Raw genomic sequence first — 7036 nt, 5'->3', positions numbered from 1 at the left:
TATCATCATCATTATTATTAATGACTATAGTTGTGGGATTGATTGAGAGGTATCAAGGACACCCAGACAATTTAAATTCATTAAATATTTCTAAAATATTTGTCAACTTTCTTGTTTTGTTAGGTTATTCTTGGTGGTACAAAATGATTCTTTATTTCTGGTGGTAAACGTGACAAAAACTCATGGTCATGGTTAAGCATGTCCATAAATTTTGTACAATAATATAGATGATAGTTGGTGAGTCCAGAACCATCACCCTACATAAACATTTCATTAACCAAAGAGAATCAGATGTTTGCCATCACTAGGGGCAAAATAGCAAATTAGAAAATAGTATTAAAATGGAAGCCAAAAGATAGAAATTATAGTCTTTGCTCTACCAGCTTTCACTGTGTTACCTTGTGTTATATGCAGAATTCTAGGATGGCTCTCAAGATTTCCACCAGGAAGTATATACACTCTGTGTAATTCCTTCCTTCCCTATGATTAGGAGGGACTTGTGATGATGAATACCTAAGTATTAATGCTTTTGAACTGTGGCATTGGAGAAGACTCTTGGGAGTCCCTTGGACTGCAAGGAGATCTAACCAGTCCACCCTAAAGGAAATCAGTCCTGAGTATCCATTGGAAGGACTGATGTTGAAGCTGAAACTCCAGTACTTTGGCCGCCTGATGTGAAGAACTGACTCATTTGAAAAGACCCTGATTCTGGGAAAGATTGATGGCAGGAGGAGAAGGGGATGACAGAGGATGAGATGGTTGGATGTAATCACCAATTCAATGGACATGAGTTTGAGTAAACTCCGGGAGTTGGCAATGGACAAGGAGGCCTGCTGTGCTGCATGACTGAGCGACTGAATCACGTAAGCTGTGAAATGGTAAATGTGTTCTAAGTTATATTGTTTCTGTGGTAATTTAGTATACAGCAATAGAAAACTCATATATGTTGGATAATTTGTCACCTTGTGGTCTCACTATTAGAAGAGCCAAAAAATACATAAGCAACAAGAATATACTATATAGAACAGGGAAGTATAGTCAGTAGTCTATAAGAGTATAGAAATGAGTATATAATCTATAAGAATTTGGAATTTTGAGTCACTATGTTATATATCCATAACTAATATAATATTGTAAATGAGCTGTATTTCAATTTAAATAAATAAATAAGAATACAATTTCTTCAAAGTTTTGAAATGCAAAATTAGCTCACCATTTGTATTCCTCAAAATTTTGCTTATTTTTTTCAGGTCAAGTCAACATGTAGTAAATTAAACTTTCAGCTACCTCCTTATTCTGATTCCAAATCATGTTTACTACATACGGTTCATCTCTTGGTTAATATAGCTTCCCCAACAACCCAGTGCCCAAGGCTGGAAACCTCAGAGTCATTCTTTATTTCTTCCTCTCTTGATTCTCCCACATAGGATCAATTGTCACCTCATCCAGAAACTCCTCTTAGCTGTGGCCTCTCTTGTGCTTCCATACTATTCATCTGGACAAACTCAATGGCCTTTATGCAAGGCTGTCACTTCCCATCTGATCCACTTTTTCAATGCCCTAAGAGTTATCTTTACAAAGAGAAAGCTGCTTTATTCACTTTCCTGCTGAAACATGCCTAAGGGCTCCTCCACGCAGCATTGTGCGTTCCTCACCATCGGGCTTCAGCCTTTTCCACTCCTTTCCCAAAAGGTTCCCTGTATCCCACACTAAACTTCCCATGAATGCAATGTGTTGACTTATGTCCCTGTCCAAAAGGAGAAACTGAAGTCCTAACCCCCGGTGCCTGTAAATATGATCAGTAATTAGGGTCTTTGTTGATGTAATCAAGTCAAGACGAGGTCATGACCATGGACCCTAATTTAATAGGACTGGTGTCCTTGCATGATGAGGAAAACTTGGACACAGACAGACACGCAGAGGGGAAGGCCATGTGAAGACAGAGGCACATCAGGTGAAGAGAGAGGCGTGAAAGCAGAGGCAAAGATTAGAGTGATACTGCCCCAAGCCAAGGCATACCTGGGACTTTCAGAAGCTGGAAGAGGTGGAGCAAGAATCTCTCTCAAGTTTTCAGAAAGAATACAGCTCTGACAAAGCCTTAATTTTGGATTTCTAGCCTCCTGAACTGTGACACAATGATTTTTGTTGTTTTACAGCAACCCTAGGAAATAAACGCAGTCCCTTTCAAAGATCCATGACTTTGAATAAGCTGCTCTCTTTGTGAAGACATTGAAATCTTCCAAACATATTTCAGGAAGCAGTAGGTAAACCACACCTTCAGAAAAACCTTCTAGGAGAGCCTCAGACCAGGTCTGTCCTGATATTCTCAGAGTAAGTTTTCTGATCTCAGTTACAGAACTTACACTGAAATGTTTAGTTGTAATTTTCCTGGTTGTCTCCTGCATTAGGTTGAAAACACTTCGAGGTCAGATTATGGCATATAGTTCTTCAACGTGTGATTGTTGGTTAAGAAATAAAATAAAATCTCTGCCAGCCTCATGTATCTAGTGAGACTGAATTTTGGAAACAAAATATTTTATTTATTTATTTATTTTAAAGAACTCATCCTTTAGACACCTTGTATGGGAGGTTTGCTATTCTCAGCTTGTAGAGGAAACATTAAGGCTTCATAAATGCTGCTTCCACTAGCCCTTTTGCTATTAGTACATTAACAAACCTGACAAGCCCACGTCTGGGTACCAATCTCAACCAGATTTTACTGTGCCACTTTAATTTGGGGAGCTGAGTAATTTTTGATGATTATGAGTCTGATCAGCTGATGGAAGTTATAATGGAAATTTGAAAAATAAAAATTATTTAAAAAGGCTTGAAATGAAATATGTAATATGATCCTTGTGAGTGAGTCCAGCATTTATCATCATTTCACTGACATGGTGGATGAATTATATATACAGCAGTATAATGATGTCATATCTCACAGTCCTCAATGGCTTGTGGAATTGAATGGTCTGTCTGGGTGCAGTTTATGGAAGAAAAAGGTGGACAAGAATGAATGCAGAGTCATTTGGCATACTGTTCAGGGTTTCCACCAGCCACAATTTCCTTGTATTACTACCATTGTTTAAATTCGATGTATTATAAGCAACATACATTCTCTTGGACCATGAAAAAATACTTCAGAGGAATAAACTTATTCTTTTAAAGATAGGTATTTATTTTCTTCTTTTTTTTCTCTACTCACTCTGTATCTCTCTCTGTCTGTCTCTCAATGTTTCAGCTTTTACAAATCACCTAATCCAATGGAGTCCAATTTTCTAACTTGCAGGTTCATGGTTAGGGAGCCATAATCTTACAGGAAAAGCACCACCAGTGTGTTGAAATGGGAAAATATGGCCTTCTATTGCATTCCTCTCTCAAGATAAATGGGGTTAATGGAGAGCTTTCCTTTCCTGTGTGAATGACTCCATGCCTCAAGGAGCTGAAGTGGAAGAATGAACCTCAATATGGCTTGGCCAACATCAGTCTTCTGAGTATAAGCCCAGTATGCAGCAGACATCTAACAAACATTCAATAAACTCAAGTTTGCTTGTTCAAATATACCCTGGTATATATGAAATGGTAGAATGTAAAATTTTGTGCTAAATAAAATTTATTTTGACATTCAGTGTCATCATGCCCATCTAGATATATAACAATAAAAGCAACAATAACGGTAACATTAGAATAATAGTTACAACTAAAGTAATAGTTAATAATTATCAAACATTATCTATGACTGCTCTTTTTCTGCATAAAACTAATTCCCCAGTTCCAATGTGAAATGAAAGCAGGTTCAGGGACTCTTACATTGAATGTGCAGGTCCCATCTTTTATTCCCACGGCTACATTGAAGTAAAGCACACTTTGTTGCCATCTTCCACCATCTCACTGCAGAGAAGAGGAGACGCCTGCATCTAGGGTAGGATAAGGACTAGTCCTTACTATTCCGAGTTTGCTGATCTGGTTGGAAAAGCAGATACTACTCATCTTTCGGAGAGCTCGTGAGTTCCCAGTAAGTGTTGAGCAGGTGGTGAGCAGGTCAGCATGGGCACAGTTTCCTCAGGCACAACAGAGACAGGCTGAAGCTCATGCTGCCTTCTTAGTCACACTGGGCTAGGTCAGGCTGCGGTCACCAGCGACCCCCCGAAGTTCAGCGGTTTGAAACAACACCGTTTATATTTCAGTTACCCACATGTGAACATCACACTCTTATGAAGGGTTTCTATTCATATTTGACTAACGCTGATGAAGTCTCTATTTTGCTGAACATCACTGGTGGCGGGAGCAGTGAGATTTAACGCTTCTGCTCAGAATGGATACATGTCACTTCCGCTGACAATTCATTTGTCAAAGTAAAACAAACAGTCATACCTAATTTCAAGACAGGGAGGAGAGGTGACTCTCTTGGGTGCTTGCAGGGGGATTTCGTCAAGCTTATTGGTGAGTAGCACTGATGCCTACTACTGAAACATCAGACTTTCAAGGAGAGGGGGCCCCAGGGAGCGGTAGAGTCATGGTCTCCAATTTATCTACCTCTGTCTGTTGTGCCCAATCTGATAAGCCTCCCCAGACAACTCCAGCAAAACTGCTCCTGTCAAGTCACCAACAACTTGCACATCTCTAAATCCAATGCCCATCGGAACTCATCTCAGCGGATCCATGAGCATTGTGTGACATACTCTATTTTCTCCCAATGTCCTTATCTACTTTAACTCTAAGCAAGCACACTCTCCAGGTTTCTTTTCTCTTATACTACAGGCTTTTTCTTCTCAGTTTCATTTCCTTATCTCTGTGACCTCTTAATCTTCCAGTACCCCCAATATCCTTGGCTTTCTTCTATCTAAACTCACTCACTGGGTGATCACATCCAGTATCTTGGTTTTAATCCTACTTATAGTCTGGATACACCCAAGCCTGTTTCCACAGCCTATACATTTTTTCCTGAAATCAAACATTCTATAATCAACTGTATATTTCATATCTCTAATTTGTCATGCTTAGACCACCAGTCCAAACATGCCTTCATTTTATTCTTTTCAGAAAACGTTATTGTCTCAATCTTTCAAGTATATCCAGATGCATTTTACCATATCTGGTTCTAATCTACTGGTACCAATCCAGTTCAAGCCAACATATTTGCACTATTGCATTAGCCTCCTAAGGGGTCTCTCTATTTCTATCCTTGACTGAACCCAGGACTCTCAGACTGTTCTGTCACATCAAGCAGAGGTGAAGCCTCAAATCTATAGTCCCTTCCCATGTCAGATATGTAATTTCAAAGAGAATGGCCCTAAAGTTCCACATAGCTTGGCCTCTCATTGTGTTTCTGACTTTATCCCTCCCTTCTCTCTCACTTGACTCCCATCAAGTCAGCCTCTGACTGTTTCTTTGACTCTGCAGAGCACTCCAGACTGAGCCTTAGAGTCTGTTTTGCTTCTTTGGAATGCCCTTTCCTTCACATATGCATGCCCTCCCTCCTTTTCTTTTCCAGACTTTGTTCAGATGCTTTATTCTCAATATGGCCCTGCCTGACCACTCTATTTGATGGAAACCACTTTTCTGCCCCTGGTAATTGGATACACCTCTTTCTTGGTTTTTTTTTTTTTTTTTTTTTTTTCTCTCTGAAATTTACTTACCCATTTTGTTTACTTCCAGTCTCTCCTACTAGTATTGAAGATTCCTGTCTGTTTTGTTGATCTGTGTATTTCTAGTTCCTAGAAAAAAAATGCCTGAAATCAGTTAGTTGACAGTATTGCTTTTAAATTAATAAATGGATGGATGGATAATAAAGAAATGAATGAATGGATGGGGTTAATTTGATATGGCTTGGGCTCTTACCAAGAATGACCTGGGATTAAAGGACTAGTCTGCCCATGTACAAATAATCCATCAATCTTCTTAAGTAACATCACTAAATACCAATTTCCCTCTTATTATTCAGGCACAGCATACTCAGTGACATCTAAACTATAGTACTCTGGTAAAATCACATCATATCGTGTATAATCTTGTGTCTACAGGTTGAATATATGTTAGGGAATCATCTAATCACTGTAGGGGAAAAAGCTTCCTTTCAAGGTATCGTTTGATGGGATAGACCACAGGACATGGACTATCCTGGGGACCTCTTTCAACATAATCTTGTATTTCAGTATGTCTAATTTCCTCCTCAAACAACCCCAAATATTGGGTTCTGGGGGAATTTTACTTAAATCTTCTATAAGTCTCCCCTAAAAGAACTCACTAATATTTGTCATACAACTAAAGCTGGTTTTTTCTCTTCAGAGGAAAAAAAAAAGATGAGCAAAACATATTTATCAAGAGGTCAGAATGATTTGTGTGTACTAAAATAATGAATTGCATATATTTAAAAACAAATACTCTGTAATGTTTTCATTGCAAGTAAATGCTTACTAAACACAAGTCTCCATGTTCCTATGAGAACTCTGCCTCTCTAGAATTTATGCTTAGCATGTGCTAATAATAAAGCTATCCGGGTAGATTAGGACTTGCTCAATGAAACTGCTGCCACAGAAGGAATACATTAAGAGTTTTCAGAGGTCCCATAAGTAACATCCTATTATTTCCTGAGCATGGCCACACTAAGAAATAGACCAAGGAATCAAATGGACAGCAAAATGTTAATAATATTAGAGATAAAATTATATTAGAATTGGTTACCTCATCTGTGACCATAGTTAAATTTTCTGATTATTTAGTCTCTAAAATGTATACTAGCCCCTTAGAAGTTCAGGATCTAGCATAGCACCTAGTCTCCTATAAGTTTAGAACTCAAGTGAATAAAGCCTTTGTCTTGACACTCTGAATAGGGATATTCACAAAGGTTCTGAACTGATCACACTGATTTTCTTCTCTCAATACTGTCCATTAGGAAATCTACTTCTCTTGATAATGAGAGAGGAGGGGTCCAGAGAAATCAGAAACATTTCCAAATTTTGCTTCCTGGGAAAAGAAAATTTTCTTTTGTATGAGAGTATGAGGAATAGGGGATTTGTATTCTTCCTTAGCAAAGAAA

The 7036-nt window shown here is 38.5% G+C and overlaps 1 long non-coding RNA gene across 1 annotated transcript; it reads left to right on the top strand.

Moving 5' to 3' along the window:
• Positions 1-808: 808 nt before the first annotated feature.
• LOC122431635 lies at positions 809-2472 on the top strand. Its single transcript, XR_006266583.1, has 3 exons — positions 809-863; positions 1870-2044; positions 2157-2472. It is a non-coding gene; the product is annotated as an uncharacterized LOC122431635 (long non-coding RNA).
• The last annotated feature ends 4564 nt before the right edge of the window (positions 2473-7036 follow it).

Source organism: Cervus canadensis, chromosome 30 (assembly GCF_019320065.1).
Source record: "Cervus canadensis isolate Bull #8, Minnesota chromosome 30, ASM1932006v1, whole genome shotgun sequence".
Classification (NCBI taxonomy): Eukaryota; Metazoa; Chordata; class Mammalia; order Artiodactyla; family Cervidae; genus Cervus; species Cervus canadensis.
The sequence above is the reverse complement of the archived record's forward strand: the minus strand, read 5'-3'. Positions and strand labels throughout refer to the sequence as shown.